Below are 20007 nucleotides of genomic sequence, written 5' to 3'. Positions count from 1 at the left end.
TGCTATGAGATCCCCCTCTGTACTCCAGCGAATACAATCCTAACTGACTCAATCTCTCCTCATATGTCAGTACCGCCATCCCAGGAATTAGTCTGGTAAACGTTTGTATCACTCTCTCTAGAGAAAGAGCATTCTTCATCAGATAAGGAAACCAAAACTGTACACAATATTCCAGGTGTTGCCTCACCAAGGCCCTGTATAATTGCAGCAAGACATCCTGGGCGTCATTCTCCGACCCCCCAGAGGGTCGGAGAATGGCCGTTGGCCGCCGTGAATCCCGCCCCCGCCCCCGCCGAAGTCTCCGAAGGGAGAAAAGTCGGCGGGGCGTTAATGGCGCCGCTGCCGCGGAGAATGTCACGGGTCTGCGCAAGGCAGCCGATTTTCGGCCTGCCGATATTCTCCCTTCCGGATGGGCCGAAGTCCCGTCGACGTGATGACCGTTCACATCGACGTGAATCAAACCTCCTTTTCATCGGCGTGACCCGGTGCTCCAGGCTCACGCCGACCAGCGTGGAGGTGAGTGACGGCCTGGGGGGTTGGCTCTGGCAGGAAATGGCGTGGCCGCAGACTGATTGCGTGAGGAGAGGTGTGTCTCAGGTTGTGTGTGTGTGTGTTGCGGCGGGGGGTGGTGGTTAGAGTAGGCTGGTCTCCGGGGGAGTGCCGGGAGGGGGTCCGTGCCGGGGTGGAGGTTGGGGGGGGGGTCCGTGCCGTGCCGGGGTGGAGGTTGGGGGGGTGTCCGTGCTGGGGTAGAGGTTGGGGGGGGTCCGTGCTGGGGTGGAGGTTGGGGGGGGGTCCGTGCTGGGGTGGAGGTTGGGTGGGGGGGTCCGTGCTGGGGTGGAGGTTGGGGGGGGTCCGTGCCGTGCCGGGGTGGAGGTTGGGGGTTGGGGGGGGTCCGTGCTGAGGTGGAGGTTGGGGGGGGGGGGGGGGTCCGTGCCGAGGAGGGGGATGGGAGGGCAAGTGAGTTGGTCCACCTGGCCAGGTGCCAGCCTCCAACAGTTGGACCCATGCGGTCCATGCCACCTGGCTGGGGGGAGGAGGGGATATGGGCAATGATGACATGTCGTCGTTCCCTCCCCCCCACCAGGCCGTCATGTTTTCAGATCATCCAGCGATGTTGGCCGCCGTGGTGGCAGCCGCTCATGTCTATGTTGCCCTGGATGAGGAGGAGGAGGAGGAGGAGGAGGAGGAGGAGCGTGCCAGAGAGGCGGCGCAGGCTGCCTCAGAGGGGCAGGCGGCAGCCCGCCCAGGCTGGAGGGACACCTGACCGACAGGACGAGGAGGGGGAGGAGGACGTCGCGGCCCCACGGCAACGGAGGCACCCGAGGGCGCCCCGTGTGTACCGGCCCCGGCAGTCATACCAGGACCTCACGGACCGGGAATGCAGGAGGAGACTCCGGATGAGCCGGGAAACCGTGGCACACATCTGCCACCTTGCTGGCACGCCTGTCACCGCGTGGCACTGGCGGGGGACACCCTCTCCCCGTGTCCGTCGAGGGTTACGGTGGCCCTGAACTTTTATGCAACGGAGTCATTCCAGGCACCGAGTGGGGACCTGTCCGGCATATCGCAGACATCGGTGCATCGGTGCATCCGGGCATTGACAGATGCCATGGCGCACCGCTACATCTGCTTCCCCGTGGACCGGGCCAGCCAAGATGCCCGGGCCGTGGGCTTCTCTGCCGTTTGCCGGGTTCCCCATGGTCCAGGGCGCGATCGATGGATGCACGTCGCCGTGTGGCTACCTGCAGATAACAGGGCCATGTTCACTAATAGGAAGGGGACCTATTCGATGAACGTACAGGTGGTCTGCGACCACCGCATGATGATCCTGCACGTCTGCGCCCGTCACCAGGCAGTGTACACGACTCATTCGTGTTGTCGCGGTCATCCATCCCTGGCATGTACGAGGGACGCCATCCCCGGCTGAGGGGCTGGTTGCTGGGCGACAGGGGCTACCCATTGCGATCGTGGCTGATGACGCCTATACGGAGGCCACGCAATGAGGCGGAGAACCGCTACAATGATGCCCATGTAGCGACAAGGGGAGTGATCGAGAGGTGCTTTGGCATGCTGAAGATGCGTTTTCAGGTGCCTGGACCTCTCTGGGGGCGCCCTCCAGTATCGGTCAGATAGGGTCGGCCGCATCATTGTGGTGGTGCTGCGTCCTGCACAACATAGCCCAGCAGAGGGGCGATATGCCGCAGGCAGAGGAGGGCGGAGTGGAGGAGCAGCAGGAAGAGGGCCCAGTCCCTCCCCAGGTGAGGGGATGGGGGCAATGGTCAGGGCAGACGGGGTAGACACAGGCGGGTGGCTGTCCACCGTTACCGGCTGGCCCAGCGGGCACGGGACAGACTGATAGACGCCCGCTTCACTGACTAGATGGGCGTGGGAATCGGGTAGTATGGCCACAGACCGCACACCATGGCAACAGCCGAACACCCACACCCCCCACCCATCCACCCACCCAGCACCCTCACCCCCCTCCCCCAACCCCCACCCACCCCACCCGCATGCACACCACCCCCCCCCCCCATTGCCGATCCACCTGCGGCACAACGGGCCGGGCTCACACAGTTGCGGGTGGACGCGTGTCTATCGCAGGCCATGGAGGATGATGACAACCCGCCCTGCGATGAGCTCCTGGCTCTACATCGTTGGACTATGTCTGACCCATGGCCACAGTACCACCATCCACCCGGACCATCCCTGCATGTGGCTGTGACACTGCAGCGCACGGTCCCGTCCTCCGCCCGGGGGATGTTGATGGCGGCCCAATGGGGAAGGGGGCAGACTCACCTGGGGCTGAGGTAAGACCACCCCTCACACACACACTTGCGCTCAACGTACATGACACCCCCGCACACTTTGGACAGAGCACAAAGGCAGCTTCTGTAGGTGTAACATTGACTTAATAACCAAAGGAGTTCATGCACGTGCCCTAGCCCCTAAAACTCATCTGTGCCCTGCACCCGTGCCAACTTACTCAGTGTCTAATTGTTTGGCCTTACGGGCCCTTTGACTACGTCTACGTGGTTCCCCAGACGGTACAGCAGAACTGGAGGTGGACTCCTGTGATCCTGCCCTCTGACACTGGATCCCTTTGGCGGCCGTTTCCTGGGGCGTCCTGGCCTAGATGGGCCAGGCTGCGGCCCGGGCGACTGGGATGGCGAGCTGCCAGCCTGTCCTGCCCGTTGCCCACCCGATGCACCTGGGACGGAAGGGGGGGAGTACTAGGTGTCGCGGTGTACCGGGACCTCCGCTACAGGGGGAGCCGGGACGGGCCACACACCCTCCTCCTCCCTCGGGGTGCCCGATGGCCCCCAGGCATCTACATGGGTGGGGGATGCGAACGGACTGGCATCCGACGCCCCCCCGACATCTGGCGCTGCCAGTCCTGGAGGCCCGTGCTGGTATCGACAGGGGTCTGCAGGTTTGCAGCCATGGAGCCCAGGGTGTTGGCAAACCCTGTCTGTGACAGTGCGACGCCGGCTCGCACTTGGCCACTGGCGCCGATGCCCTCAGCGATGGCCTGCAGAGACTGGGGCCATGGCCTGCTGAGACTGGGCCATGGCCTGCTGAGACTGGCATGGCCTGCTGAGACTGGGCTCTGGCGTTGAGCGCCTCTGCCATCTGGCGCTGGCACTAGCTCATGGCCTCCTGTGAGAGGGCAGCCATTTCCTGGGCCACAGACGCCGCCTGCACGGAAGGCCCCAGGCCTCGCAAACCGTTCCCCATGTCTGACACCGTCGCACCCATTGCCTCCACCGCGGACGCCACCCGTGCGGTGTCAGCCTGGGTGGCACGCATGACCGGCACCACTCCCAGCTCCTGGACGCGGGTGGACTCCTCCACCTGCGACCGCAGCCGCCGCAAGCCGCCCGTCACCCTCTTCGCTCGTCTCCGGGTCGGTGGTTGCATCGGATCTATGTGTGGGTGTGGTAACTGCAGGAACCCGGGATCCATCTGGGCGGCAGATGTTCGCTTGGGCTGGGCTGCCCTCCAACCGCCCGGTCCCTCTGCTGCTCCTACCTCCACCTGCTGTACCGGGACGCTGTGTTGTGCGCACCAGTGAGTGTACCAGACGCCTCATCACTAAAGTGCCAACCGTGGTGAGTGTTTCTGCGATGGTGGAGGGTGTTGGTGACAGCAGTGGCGTTGTGTCGTGCTCTTCGTCCCACTCTGAGTCCATGGCACTTTGGGGTGGGGGTTCGTCTCCACCCATCCACTCTGACTCACTGTCCGGTATTTCGTCTTCCTGGGTAGTGCTGTCCCGGGTCGGGGTGTCCTGGGTAGTGGTGTCCTGGGTAGTGGTGTCCTGGGTAGTGGTGTCCTAGCTCGGATGTGACAGGGGCCTGTGGCTGCCCCCCTCATCGCTGGGTGGTCGCTCCCGCACGTGACGGGGGTGTCGTCTCCCTGTTGCTCCAGGGTCTCTCCGTCTCCCGTGGTGTGCGAGGGGCATCCTGCGGGCGTCGCATGCTGGAGGGTGCGGGTCTCTCCGTCTCCTGTGGTCTCCGAGGGGCATCCTGCGGGCGTCGCATGCTGGAGGGTGCGGGTCTCTCCGTCTCCTGTGGTCTCCGAGGGGCATCCTGCGGGCGTCGCATGCTGGAGGGTGCGGGTCTCTCCGTCTACCCGTGGTCTCCGAGGGGCATCCTGCGGGCGTCGCATGCTGGAGGGTCCGGGTCTCTCCGTCTCCTGTGGTCTCCGAGGGGCATCCTGCGGGCGTCGCATGCTGGAGGGTTCGGGTCTCTCCGTCTCCTGTGGTCTCCGAGGGGCATCCTGCGGGCGGTCTGCATCTGCGGGGATGGGTGCCTGGACGTTTGGTCCTGCGATACACAATGAAGCATGCATGGTTAGACATCAGGCAGTGATCAGGTGATACGGGGAGGGGGATATAGGGGAGGGGGGATATGGGGACGGGCTGTCGGTGGCTCACTTGCTAGTACGCCCCCGACCTCTGCATCAGCAACCTCCCGGTCCTCAGGTCCGCCAACCAGTTCCAGGGCCCTTTCCTCGTGTACGGTCAGTGGCCTCTCATCAGCGGGCCTCCTCCAGTCCTCACATGCTCCCTATTGTTTGTGTGCGCGCTTCTCCTGTGGGGGGGGGGGGGGGCGGCAGGGGTAAAAGGCAACAGTGTTAGGCAGGTATATGAATGCACGCCATCGGTTGCGCGTGCATTGCAGAGGTTACGGTTAGGGCTGGATTCACTTGGGGATATGGGGGATATGGGGGAGGGGGGTATGGGGGAGGGGGGGATATGGGCATATGAGGAGGGGGGATATGGGGGAGGGGGGTATATGGGGAGGGGAGGATATGGGGGATATGGGGGAGGGGATATGGGGAGGGGGGATATGGGGGATATGGGGGAGGGGGATATGGGGAGGGGGGATATGGGGGATATGGGGAGGGGGGATATGGGGGAGGGGGGATATGGGGAGGGGGATATGGGGGAGGGGGGATATGGGGAGGGGGATATGGGGGATATGGGGAGGGGGGCTATGGGGGAGGGGGGATATGGGGGAGGGGGGATATGGGGGAGGGGGGATATGGGGGAGGGGGGATATGGGGAGGGGGGATATGGGGGATGGGGATATGGGGAGGGGGGATATGGGGGATATGGGGAGGGGGATATGGGGGATATGGGGGAGGGGGGATATGGGGGAGGGGGGATATGGGGAGGGGGGATATGGGGGAGGGGGGATATGGGGGAGGGGGGGATATGGGGGATATGGGGAGGGGGGATATGGGGGAGGGGGATATGGGGGAGGGGGGATATGGGGGAGGGGGGATATGGGGGAGGGGGGATATGGGGGAGGGGGGATATGGGGGATATGGGGGAGGGGGGGATACGGGGGAGGGGGAGATGGGGAGGAGGGATATGGGGAGGGGGATATGGGGGAGGGGGATATGGGGGAGGGGGGATATGGGGGATATGGGGGAGGGGGATATGGGGAGGGGGGGATATGGGGGAGGCTCACCCTGCCTGCTCTGACGAGGTCGTTCACCTTCTTGTGGCACTGGGTGCCTGTCCGTGGTGTCAGGGCCACAGCGGTGACGGCCTCTGCCACTTCCCTCCACAGACGCCGGCTGTGGCGTGGGGCAACTCTGCGACCGTGCCCGGGATACAAGGCGTCCCTCCTCTGCTCCACCGCGTCCAGGAGCGCCTCCACATCGCGTGACTCGAACCTCGGGGCTGAGCGACGGCCAGCCATCCAGTCGGGTGTTGCGGTCGGGTGTTGCGGTCGGGTGGGGGGGAGCAGCGCGGCCTTATGAGCCGTCACGCCGTGCAGCGCATATGACGCTGCACGGCGTGAACCACTGCGCAAGCGCGGATCCCGTTACGTCGCTGCTAACCCATTTCGGGCCGGAGACTATCGACCCATTTTTCCGACGTGACGCAAGTCGGATTTGCGCCGTTTTTTGCGCTGATCGGCGGACTTTCCGCCGATAACGGAGAATTTTCTCCCCTGTTCCTGTACTCGAATCCTCTCGCAATGATGGCCAGCATACTATTTGCATTCTTTATCACCTGCTGTACCTGCATGCTTACTTTCAGTAGCACCCAGGAAGCACATTCCCTCTCCTAATTTATGGCAATTCAGATAATAGTCTACCTTTCCATTTTTGGTACCAAAGTAGATAACCTTGCATTTATCCAAATTGCACTACATCTGCCATTTATTTGCCCACTCACTCGACCTGATCAAATCACACTGAAGAATCTCACATCTCACCCTCCCCCCCCTCAACTCTGTGTCATCCACAAATTTGGAGATATTACATTTTGTTCCATCATCTAAATCGTGACTATATATTGTGAATGGTTGGGGTCCCAGCACCGATCCCTGCGGTATGCCACTAATCACTGCCTGCCAATTTGAAAAAGACCCATTACTTCCTATTCTTTGTTTCCTGCCTGCCAACCAGTTTTCTATCCATTTCAATACACTACCCCCATCCTATGTGCTTTAATTTAAAATGCTAGTCTCTTATGCGGGACTTTGTCAAAGTCTTCTGAAAGTCCAAATACACCACACCCACTGGTTCTCCCTCATCAACTCTACTGGTTACATCCTCGAAGAATTCCAGTAGATTTGTCAAGCATGATTTCCCTTTCGTAAATCCATGCTGACTCGATCTGATCCTGATACTGTTTTCCAAGTGCTCTGCTAGAAGTCTTTGATAATGGATACCAGAATTTCCCCCACTACTGGGGCGAAATTCTCCCGAAACGGCGCGATGTCCACCGACTGGCGCCCAAAACGGCACCAATCAGACGGGCATCGCGCCACCCCAAAGGTGCGGAATGCTCCGCATCTTTGGAGGCCGAGCCCCAACATTGAGGGGCTAGGCCGGCGCCGGAGGAATTTCCGCCCCGCCAGCTGGCGGAAACGGCCTTTGTTGCCCCGCCAGCTGGCGCGGAAATGACATCTCCGGGCGGCGCATGCGCGGGAGCGTCAGCAGCCGCTGACAGTTTCCTACGCATGCGCAGTGGAGGGAGTCTCTTCCGCCTCCGCCCTGGTGGAGACCGTGGCGGAGGCGGAAGGGAAAGAGTGCCCCCACGGCACAGGCCCGCCCGTGGATCGGTGGGCCCCGATCGCGGGCCAGGCCACCGTGGGGGCACCCCCCGGGGCCAGATTGCCCCGCGCCCCCCCCCAGGACCCCGGAGTCCGCCCACGCCGCCTTGTCCCGCCGTTCAAAAGGTGGTTTAATCCACGCCGGCGGGACAGGCAATTTATCGGCGGGACTTCGGCCCATCCGGGCCGGAGAATCCAGCGGGGGGGCCCGCCAACCAGCGCGGCCCGATTCCCGCCCCCGCCGAATATCCGGTGCCGGAGACTTCGGCAACCGGCGGGGGCGGGATTCACGCCAGACCCCGGCGATTCTCCGACCCGGCGGGGGGTCGGAGAATGACGTCCCTGATGTCAGGCTGACTGGTCTATAATTCCCTGTTTTCTCTCTACTTCCTTTTTTAAATAGTGGAGTTACATTAGCTACCCTCCAATCTGTATAAACTGTTCCAGAGTCTATAGAATTCTGGAAGATGACAACCAATGCAGCCACCATTTCCAGAGCCACTTCCTTAAGTAGTCTGCGATTCTATGTTGGATGACGCCGGAATTGGGAATCGGGATGGGCGGAGAATCAATTTTGATGCTGGAATCGTGGCGGGTGCCAGTTTCACGCCAAATCGCAGTGATGTCAATGCGTTCCACTCCGCACGTACAGTAAGCGCCATTGGCATATCATTAGCTGGCCTGACATAGTGCCACAGGTTGTTTGGGTCCCTCACCTGGGAAGCCCCTGGCCCCAGCTGACCCATCAAAGGGATGGACGTGCTCCAGCACAACCAGTGCCATCTTGTTGACTTGGATGAGTGTGTGTGGGGATTGTAATGTTATATGCAGGTACAGCTTGTCAGCCTCCCGAGTGTCAATCACAGACCTGACGAATCCTGCACCATTTCTCATTGGAATCGATTGTGTTCCACATGGTGCCGGTGTTAGCCCCCCACGGTCACTGAATCGGTCCAGGTGCAGTGCCAGTTTTTCTGTCGTGAAAGTCCACGAATCCTGCCCCGGCAGCAACACTTAGTCTCAGGAACAGAGAATACCGCCAATGATGTTCATGATCAATGAGGAGATTTCTTGATTAATATGAAGATCAAGGGTTACGGGGAGAGAGAAGGCAGGAGAATGGGGATGAGAAACATATCAGCCAAGATCAAATGGCAGGATAGACCTGATGGGAAAATGCCCTAATTCTGCTCTTATATCTTATGGTCTTATAAACATATCAGGAAATCTAATAGGTTGTAATCATTTATTGCGAAGGGAATTTAATTCAAATGTAGGGAGGTTATGCTTCAGTTATACAGGATATTAGTGAGATTATATTTGAGTACTGTGTACAGTACTGAGCTCCTTATTTCAGGAAAGATGTAAATGTTTAGAAGCAGTTCAGAGAAGATTTACCAGAAAATGCCTGGAAAGCATGGGTTGTCTTTTGAGGAATGGTTGAACAGGCTAGGCTTGTATCCACTAGAGTTTAAAAGAGTAAGAGACGACTCATTGAGGTCTACAAAATCATGAGAGGTATAGACAGGGTGGATAGCAAGAAGCTTTTTCCCAGAGTGGGGGACTCAATTACTAGGGGTCACGAGTTCAAGGTGAGAGGGGAAAAATTTCAGGGAGATATGCATGGAAAGTTCTTTACGCAGAGGGTGGTGGGTGCCTGGAACGCATTGCCGACGAAGGTGGTAGAGGCGGGCACGATAGCGTCATTTAAGAGGTATCTAGACAGATACGTGAATGGGCAGGGAGCAGAGGGATACAGATCCTTAGAAAATAGGCAACAGTTTTAGATAGAGGATCTGGATCGGCGCAGGCTTGGAGGGCCGAAGGGCCTGTTCCTGTGCTGTAATTTTTCTTTGTCCTTTGATTGAAAAATATAAGATCCCGGGGTATCTTGACAGAGTGGATGCACAAAGCGGGTGGATGCACAAAGGATATTTTCTCTGTGGGAGAACCTAGAACTAGGGGTCACAGTTTACAATAAGGGGGTTATCTATTTAGGACAGAGATGGGGAGATTTTTTTTTCTTCTCATAGGTCGTAAATCTTTGGAACTCTCTTCCTCAAAAGGTTGTGGAAACTGAGTCTTTGAATATTTTTAAGGTACAGGTAGATAGATTTTTGATAAGCAAGGGGGTGAAAGGTAATCGGGGTAGGCAGGATTGTGGAGTTGGGATTACAATCAGTTCAGCCATGATCTTATTGAATGGTGTAGCAAGCTCGTGGGGCCTGCTTGTGTATCTAATTTGTGTGTTTGTATGTAGAATGGGAAGTGCTGTCAAGGGAGAATTGCCGAATTGCTGCAGTTCATCTTGTGAATGGTACACGCTGCTGGCACTGTGTGCTGTTGATGGAGGTTTAATATGGCAGATGGGGTGCCAATCAAGCAGGTTGTTTTGTCCTGAATGTTTTTGAACTTCTTGAGTGTTATTGAAGCTGCAGTCATCCAGACAAGTGGAGAGTATGCCATGACGTTCCTAACTTGAACCTTGGAGATAGGGTAAAGGTTTGAGGAGTCAGAAGGTGAGTTACATGAGGTAAAACACCAAGCCTCTGACATGCTCTTGTACCCACAGTGTTTTGGTGGTTAGTTCAATAAAGTTTCTGGTTAATGGTAACCCCCGAGAATGTTGATGGTGGGGGATTGAGCAATGATAATGTTGTTGAATGTCAAGGAGTGATTGTTACATTCTCTCATATTGGAGATAGTCTTTACCTGGTACTTGTTGGGTGAACTTGTCACTGACAACAGGCCAAGATCCTAAGGATCTCTGCTCTTGCCATACCATACACAACCACAGAATACTGCGCCCCACTAGAGCACCAATCAGCCAACACCAAACTGATAGACGTGCAACTCAACAATATGCATCAGCACAAGTACTCTTCCATCAACTCATCTTCCCTGGGGCAGCACGGTGGCGCAGTGGGCTAGCTCTGCAGCCTCACGGTGCCGAGGTCCCAGGTTTGATCCTGGCTCTGGGTCACTGACCGTGTGGTGTTTGCACATTCTCCCCGTGTTTGCGTGGGTTTCACCCCCACAACCCAAAGATGTGCAGGCTAAGTGGATTGGCCATGCTAAATTGCACCTTAATTGGAAAAATTAAATTGGGTACACTCAATTTATTTTTTAAAAACTCAGCCCAGAGCAACATGCCCACCCACACCAGGAGGTTAATTGCAACAGGCAAGCTATTGGAGAAGGTCTCCTCAAATCGTTTTCCATTCTCCAGCCTTTCCCAGTGAAAATAGCAGTCATGCTCTTGCTCCAAGTGTAACACCATGGTGTGCTTATTTAAACAGCCTCACACTTGTGTTGGGCAGGAGTGTCAAGTGTCGATCTAAGGGCTGACCTGAATGAACAGATGAGCGCACAGTGTTGCAACCAAGTCTTTTCTACTGGTCACCATTTTTCAGATGGGAAACAAAATGGTCGTAGGTTGTAATTCTTTTCCTCCTTCCCATTAATCCAGTACCATTATTTAGTCACCTACAACTTCTGCCTTCCCTCCAGTGAATCTACTTGGTTTATAAGGTGCATTGTGGCAAAAAAGGACCGCTCAAGTTATCTGTCATTTCTGCGCTAAGTATATCGCAGGCTGGTAACCAGGGAGACAACATTATATTTGAGTGCTTATGGTGCTATAAAATTAGTTATTTACAACAAACATTTGCGATGTTTGGTTAAAGCAAAATACAGCAAATATTATTAACACTAGACTCAGGAACTGGCCCGAAACTTTGTTATTCCAGTTAACCCGTCAACATAACAGGATGGTTACTGCCGGCCACGACTGACTACAGCATGTCCTCTTGATTAAGGTGTCCAAGTTGCAATGTATAAAAGCAGCTCTTGACCAACAAGCAAATCAGTCACAAAATGACCGTGTTAAACACCTGCAACCTGGCAACGGGAATCGCAGTCTGGAGACAAGGGTGCAGCTGAGGAATGGAAAGAGAGACAGGGTGATGAAAAAGATGCTACACACTTACACAGATAGAGAGCCCAACATTGTGTGCTTACACAGATAGAATGAGGCACACACAGGCACACACACAGGCGTGGCTGTGATTTTCCAGTCCTCTGAATGTTAATGGAGTTTTGGCTGGTACGCCAGATTTTCCATTCTCGCTTGAAAACAGGTCCAACTATGGGTGAGACCAGAGAATCCCGCCCAGTGCATTTACTCAGGCCCACAGAGACACCATAGGATTCTCCAAAGCCCGATTCCAATATCGTAATTGACGCTCGGGCAGAGAATCCCTTCCGACGCCCAAATCGGAGGCGGTTTGACACCGGATTTCGAGTCTCCCCCCCCCCACCTCGAAACTGCCGTCATCACGTTGCACACCGTTGGAATGGTGCGTCATCGGAAGCACGGAAACGGAGAATCCAGCCTACTCTGTGGTAAGCAAATCGAAATAAATAAATATCGAGACAGATGGAGTGAGTTAAAAAAGAAAAAGTATACAGACACACACACACACAAGATGAGGGAGAGCAAGCTTACACAACTGAAAAGACAAACAATGTCAATGACATTGTGTGCTTACGCAGATATGAAGGAGAGAGTGTGGGGCAGAGGGAGGCAGTGCAAAAGAGACATAGGAGCAGGAGTAGACCATTTTGGCCCCTTGTGCCTGCTCCACCATTTAACTAAACCATGGCTGATATTCTTCTTCAACACCATCTTCCTGCACTATCCCTACATTCCTTTATGTAATTGGTATCTAGAAACCAATTTTAAAAAAATATTTTTGTTAAAGGCATTTTACATATGTGCATTAAAATCTCAGAAGACCAAACATCAACATGAACATAAAACACAGGCTCCCGCCATCCCGATACTAACATTCCAACACATCACACCTTCCTACTTTTTCCCCATTATCGCTCCCATTATCCACCGGTTCATGTCCCGGTCTGGGATCCCGCCTAACACCATAAAGTCTGCATCGTCCCAATTTGGAGCATTAACATTCACCAGGACTACCGGCCTCCCCTCCACTGAGCAGCACCGCCGCCCCCCTCGTCTTCATTTCCAACCCCAAGTGGAACACCTGCCTTATCCATCCCTTCCTCAGCCTCGTCTGATCTCCCAACTTCAGGTGTGAGTCCTGCAGAAGCACAACTCCACCTTCAAACTCCTCAGGTGCTTGAAAACACACGACCGTTTAACAGCCCATTCAACCCTCGCACGTTCCAAGTAACCAGCCTGGTTGGGGGGGGCTCCCAGCCCCCCTCCCCTGCCGATCAACCATATCCCTTTTTTAGCCAGCTCCCCTCAGCCCACGTCATACACTCTTCCAGGCCCACCCCAAAATGTCCGCTGCCCTCTCTCCCTTCCCAAGTTCTCCACACCAATCACACCCATGACAGGAAACACCCTCCCCTTCTCCCACTCCCAAACAAGGAAACAGCCCATTTCCCCCTCCCCCACACCTTCCTCCTGTCAACATCCCACTTCACTCCCGTTAACTAGCCACTTCCAGCTAGCCTGGTGGCCCCCGCCCATGGCCCTCCACTACCCCTCAACCCCCCAATCCACCCATCCCCCCATCCCTCCCAATCACCACCAAACAGAGAAAAACAGAAGACACACTCACCATCACTGCTCTCCCAATCCACTCACCCAATATGCCCCATAATGTACACAGAACTCATCTCCACAGTTCAACGTCCTCACACTCCTCCCAGTCCATAGTCTCTCATGAAATCCATCGCCTGCTCCAGCAAGTCAAAATAAAATTCTTGCCTTTGGTGCGTCACCCACAAGCGGGCGGGGTACAAAACACCAAACTTCACCCCCTTCTTATAGAGGGCATCCTTTATCCGGTTATACCGGCCCTCCGCTTGGCCAGCTCTGCACCAAGGTCCTAATAAATCTGCAGCTCACTCCCCTCCCAGGTGTATTTCTTGGCCTGCCATGTCCACCTGAAGACCCTCTCTGTATCCAGAAACGATGTAGCCTCACCACCATCGCCCTCGGCGGCTCCCCTACCTGCGGCCTCCTCCTCAGCACCCTGTGCGCCCAATCCACCTCAAGGGGTCGGTCAAAGACCCTCTCCCCCATCAGCTTCTCTGGTATTTAGAAATCTATTGATATCTGCTTTGAACTCAATGACTGCACCTCCACAGCCCTCTCTGGTAGAGAACTCCAAACACTAACCACGCTCTGATAGAAGATATTTCTCCTCATCGCAGTCCTAAATGGCCTTCCTCTTATTCTGAGATGGATTCCTTGGTTCTACGCCAACCCTTACCCCCAACCAGGAAAAACAGCCTTCATGCTTCTACCCTGTTGAGCCCTGTAAGAATTTTGTACACTTCAATGAGACCACCTCTCATTCTTCCAAACCTTGTGAATACAGAAAGTAATCTGTCCTCACAGAGCACTCCCACCATCCTAGAGATCTGGTGAATCTTCATTGCACTCCCTTATGGTCAGTATATCCCTCCTTCAGTAAGAAGGCCAAAACTGCACACAATAGTCCAGGTGTGGTCTCACCAAGCCTCTACACAACTGCAGCCTTGCTTATTCCTCTACTCAAATCCCCTTATAATAAATGTTAGGCTATGTACTATTTGCCTTCCTAATTGTTTGTTACACCTGCAGACAATGAACAGAGGAGAAATACAGACAATTAAGAAGCTGCTGTGATGACTTTAGATTGGTGGTAGTATGACCAGTTTTCAGTGCAGGTCATGTCAGATGCTGGTAACAAAGTTGTCAAATTCACTAAGTCTGGCTGCTGATTAGATCTGTTTGTTAATGTTATATATGCATATTTTTGTTGTGGTGTTGCAAGGTCACTTTAAGAGATTAGTCACATGATAGTCCATGATGAGAGCGGCATGTGGCGCAGTGGTTAGCACTAGGACGGCGGCGCTGAGGACCCGGTTTCGAATCCTGGCCCTGGGTCACTGGCTGTGTAGAGTTTGCACATTCTCCCCATGTCTCCCGATGTTTCACCCCCACAATCCAAAGATGTGCTGGTTAGGTGGATTGGTCACACTAAATTGCCGCTTAATTGGAAAAGAAAAATAATTGGCTACTCTAGATTTATAATTTTAAAAAATAATGATAGTCCATGATGCATCAGCTGCTTTGCGGGCTTTTGTCTTAGCCTAGATTAAGCTCACGTTATAAGAACATAAGAACTAGGAGCAGGAGTAGGCCATCTGGCCCTTCGAGCCTGCTCCGCCATTCAATGAGATCATGGCTGATCTTTTGTGGACTCAGCTCCACTTTCCGCCCGAACATCATAACCCTTAATCCCTTTATTCTTCAAAAAACTATCTATCTTTATCTTAAAAACATTTAATGAAGGAGCCTCAACTGCTTCACTGGGCAAGGAATTCCATAGATTCACAACCCTTTGGGTGAAGAAGTTCCTCCTAAACTCAGTCCTAAATCTACTTCCCCTTATTTTGAGGCTATGCCCCGTAGTTCTGCTTTCACCCGCCAGTGGAAACAACCTGCCCGCATCTATCCTATCTATTCCCTTCATAATTTTATATGTTTCCATAAGATCCCCCCTCATCCTTCTAAATTCCAAAGAGTACAGTCCCAGTCTACTCAACCTCTCCTCGTAATCCAACCCCTTCAGCTCTGGGATTAACCTAGTGAATCTCATCTGCACACCCTTCAGCACCAGTACGTCCTTTCTCAGGTAAGGAGACCAAAACTGAACACAATACTCCAGGTGTGGCCTTACTAACACCTTATACAATTGCAGCATAACCTCCCTAGTCTTAAACTCCATCCTTCTAGCAATGAAGGACACAATTCCATTTGCCTTCTTAATCACCTGTTGCACCTGTAAACCAACTTTTTGCGACTCATGCACGAGCACACCTAAGCCTCTCTGCACAGCAGCATGTTTTAATATTTTATCATTTAAATAATAATCCCTTTTGCTGTTATTCCTACCAAAATGGATAACCTCACATTTGTCAACATTGTATTCCATCTGCCAGACCCTAGCCCATTCACTTAACCTATCCAAATCCCTCTGCAGACTTCCAGTATCCTCTGCACTTTTTGCTTTACCACTCATCTTAGTGTCATCTGCAAACCTGCAATCATTGCACTTGGTCCCCAACTCCAAATCATCTATGTAAATTGTGAACAATTGTGGGCCCAACACTGATCCCTGAGGGACACCACTAGCTACTGATTGCCAACCAGAGAAACACCCATTAATCCCCACTCTTTGCTTTCTATTAATTAACCAACCCTCTATCCATGCTACTACCTTACCCTTAATGCCATGCATCTTTGTCTTATGCAGCAACCTTTTGTGTGGCAACTTGTCAAAGGCTTTCTGGAAATCCAGATATACCACATCCATTGGCTCCCCGTTATCTACCACACTGGTAATGTCCTCAAAAGATTCCACTAAATTAGTTAGGCACGACCTGCCCTTTCTGAACCCATGCTGCGTCTGCCCAATGGGACAATTTCCATCCAGATGCCTTGCTATTTCTTCCTCAATGATAGATTCCAGCATCTTCCCTCCTACCGAAGTTAAGCTCACTGACCTATAATTACCCGCTTTCTGCCTACCTCCTTTTTTAAACAGTGGTGTCATGTTTGCTAATTTCCAATCCGCCGGGACTACCCCAGAGTCTAGTGAATCTTGGTAAATTATCACTAGTGCATTTGCAATTTCCCTAGCCATCTCTTTTAACACTCGGGGATGCATTCCATCAGGGCCAGGAGACTTGTCTACCTTTAGCCCCATTAGCTTGCCCATCACTACCTCCTTAGTAATAACAATCATCTCAAGGTCCTCGCCTGTCATAGCCTCATTTCTATCAGTCACTGGCATGTTATTTGTGTCTTCCACTGTGAAGACCAACCCAAAAAACCTGTTCAGTTCCTCAGCCATTTCCTCATCTCCCATTATTAAATCTGCCTTCTCATCCTCTAAAGGACCAATATTTACCTTAGCCACTCTTTTTTGTTTTATATATTTGTAGAAACTTTTACTATCTGTTTATATATTCTGAGCAAGTTTATTCTCATAATCTATCTTACTCTTCTTTATAGCTTTTTTAGTAGCTTTCTGTTGCCCCCTAAAGATTTCCCAGTCCTCTAGTCTCCCACTAATCTTTGCCACTTTGTATGCTTTTTCCTTCAATTTGATACTTTCCCTTATTTCCTTAGATATCCACGGTCGATTTTTCCTCTTTCTACCATCGTTCCTTTTTGTTGGTATAAACCTTTGCTGAGCACTGTGAAAAATCGCTTGGAAGGTTCTCCACTGTTCCTCAACTGTTTCACCATAAAGTCTTTGCTCCCAGTCTACCTTAGCTAGTTATTCTCTCACCCCATTGTAATCTCCATTGTTTAAGCACAAAACACTAGTGTTTGATTTTACCTTTTCACCCTCCATCTGTATTTTAAATTCCACCATATTGTGATCGCTCCTTCTGAGAGGATCCCTAACTATGAGCTCATGAATCAATCCTGTCTCATTACACGGGACCAGATCTAGGACCGCTTGTTCCCTCGTAGGTTCCATTACATACTGTTCTAGGAAACTATCGCGGATACATTCTATAAACTCCTCCTCAAGACTGCCTTGACCGACCTGGTTAAACCAATCGACATGTAGATTAACATTCCCCATGATAACTGCTGTACTATTTCTACATGCATCAGTTATTTCTTTGTTTATTTCCTGCCCCACCATAATGTTACTATTTGGTGGCCTATAGACTAGTCCTATCAGTGACTTTTTCGCCTTACTATTCCTGATTTCCTCCCAAATGGATTCAACCTTATCCTCCATAGCACCGATGTCATCCCTTACTATTGCCCGGATGTCATCCTTAAATAACAGAGCTACACCACCCCCCTTACCATCCACTCTGTCCTTCCGAATAGTTTGATACCCTCGGATATTTAACTCCCAGTCGTGACCATCCTTTAACCATGTTTCAGTAATGGCCACTAAATCATAGTCATTCACGATGATTTGCGCCATCAACACATTTACCTTATTCCGAATACTACGAGCATTCAGGCATTCAGGTAAAGTACACTTATGTTGGCCTGTTTTGAATCTTAACACCTTATCTTTTATGGGCAGCTTGGAGACTCAGTGATTAGCACTGCTGCCTCACAGAACCATGGACCCGGGTTCAATTCCAGCCTTGGGTGTCTGTCTGTGTGGAGTTTGGATGTTTTTCCTGTGTCTGCATCGGTTTCCTCCGAGTGCTCCAGTTTCCTCCCACGGTCCAACGATGTATAGGTTAGGTGGATTGGCCATGCTAAATTTCCCTTTAGTGCCCAAGGATGGTAGGGTAATGGGGATGAGGCGGGGGAGCGGGCCTGGGTAGGGTACTCTTTCAGATGGTTGGTGCAGACTCGATGGGCCGAATGGCCTTCTTCTGCACAGTTGGGATTCTGTGACTTTGTACAATTCACAGCCATCTAACAAACATCTGTTGATTATTGCATTCAACCCCACGTGCATTACACTATTTTATCCTACAAGTACAATACACAATAGTTACCAGATTTCCCAAATGGCAAAAGTGGTGAATGTGGCAATTTTACACTGAGGTTATCACCAGCTGCACGAGACCGGTGCGTGTGCAGTGTAAGAACAACTAGAGACACAGAGACAAAGAGAGGGACACAAGAGAAAAGAAAATACAGTTTTGGAATAAATGCATGTATGTTCTAAGTGACCAGCTTTAAAGACTTCAATCAAAAATAGCAAGGTGTCACTAACTGACTTTATACCCTGTGCATGTTTAAACAGTTTGTTTATTATTTTGTGCAAAGCTTAAAACCAGTAACCCAGTACTGTATTATACAGAATATCACTTTCAAATTCAAATAGAAAACAGATTATGAATTGCAGGTTCTTGCTGCAATAGGGACTCTATATAACTGTTGAACTGGGACAGCACCATTGGTAAATTCAATGTCCTGGAATGATCTGTTGTTCAGACTGAATGCATAATTTTTAATTGTTCCTAAACTTCATCAACGGTAACCTCTAGTCACCTCGCATTGACATTTATTGATCGAACTGACTCAATAATTCCATTAAAGGTTCTTTTCAACATACCACTGTTACACACCTTCTATGTACTGTACCCTTCAGTCTTTTCCCGTGTAACATGTCTAACTGTACACTGAACTCCAGAACTCAATTATCTTTTATGAAAAAATGTTCTAATGGACTTCCTTTCTCATTCCTAACTTGCTCATTTTTATTCAGCGTTGCTTGTTATTAGAAGCCTTTGTCGATTTTGCTGGTTCAATGCGAGAGGTCACCATTAAATAGAAGTTTAACTACACTCGCCATATCAACAATATGACAACTATAACTGACCAGAGAGTGGGTAATCTGTGATGGATAATTCCTGGCCTCTCAATCAGCAAAATTCAAGTTAAATATAATGGAATATAATGGCTGGATAAAGATGGCTTAAAACACTCAAGAAATTTGACACCATCAAAATATAGTTTGCTTGGACATTCCCCCCATTGATCACCTCAAAATCTACTCATTCTCAAAGGACCATGAATTTCATAGATCTGACCAAACTATTAGACGCAGTAGTCCCTGCACAGCTTGATTTATATTGTTGAAAATGTTTTGTAACTATTATGCAGCATTTTCCTTTGTACTGGGAGGGCACAGGATACAAGGTAAAATATCCTTGGGCACCCATTGGTCTCAAATTAGGAAAAAACGCTAGAAAATAATGTGTTCTTAATATTTCTTCTAATTTTGTTTTCCATCTTTTCTTTACTGTATACATTCATCTACTCCCAGATCTCTAGCATTCAGTGTAATTTGAAAGATCAAACATTGTCTTCCACGCTTTCTAACTCCTGTGGAGAGGCACTTGTTGTGCATAGTACTCAGACAGTATAACATGAAGAATCTTTGAGCTGTTTTTGAGAAGAGCAAAAATTAAAGGGAGAAGGAGAGAGGAAGATGTAGAGAGCGATATGGATATAGATTTAGAGATAGGTATAGATATCATGAGAGAGAGGGAAGCACTTGACAAAGTAAACTCACGCTATTACAGTGCATGTCCAACTGCTCTCCATACAATCAATGGAGAAGGAGATACAAAAGTAAGAAAGATTAAATTTATTGAACAAAATGTTTATCTTATTGAGACAGTGTGAATGCAAATGTCGCCACAGTCCCAGGGAACCATAGACTGCTCTCCTCTTTTGAGAGATGACTGGTGGTGATTAAACCCAAGGGTCACCACACCTCAGATGAGGGGTGAGGTTGAGAAGTTGGGCCTTCATGAATAAGCTCAGCCCGTATGGAAATTTAACCGCACTGTTGGTGTCGCTCCGCTCACGAACCAGCCGGCTGGCCAACTGAGCTAACTGATCCCATCAAGGCAGTGCAGTGACTGGACAGAATAGAGCCATATAATCATAGAA

The 20007-nt window shown here is 51.6% G+C and overlaps 1 protein-coding gene across 4 annotated transcripts in view; it reads right to left on the bottom strand.

The window, feature by feature from the left end:
• The window catches only part of myrf (myelin regulatory factor), a 473200-nt gene that overhangs the window by 445382 nt on the left and 7811 nt on the right, over positions 1–20007 (bottom strand). The window lies entirely within an intron of this gene.

This window comes from Scyliorhinus torazame, chromosome 10, assembly GCF_047496885.1.
Source record: "Scyliorhinus torazame isolate Kashiwa2021f chromosome 10, sScyTor2.1, whole genome shotgun sequence".
Classification (NCBI taxonomy): Eukaryota; Metazoa; Chordata; class Chondrichthyes; order Carcharhiniformes; family Scyliorhinidae; genus Scyliorhinus; species Scyliorhinus torazame.
This window is presented reverse-complemented; position numbering and strand designations above follow the sequence as displayed.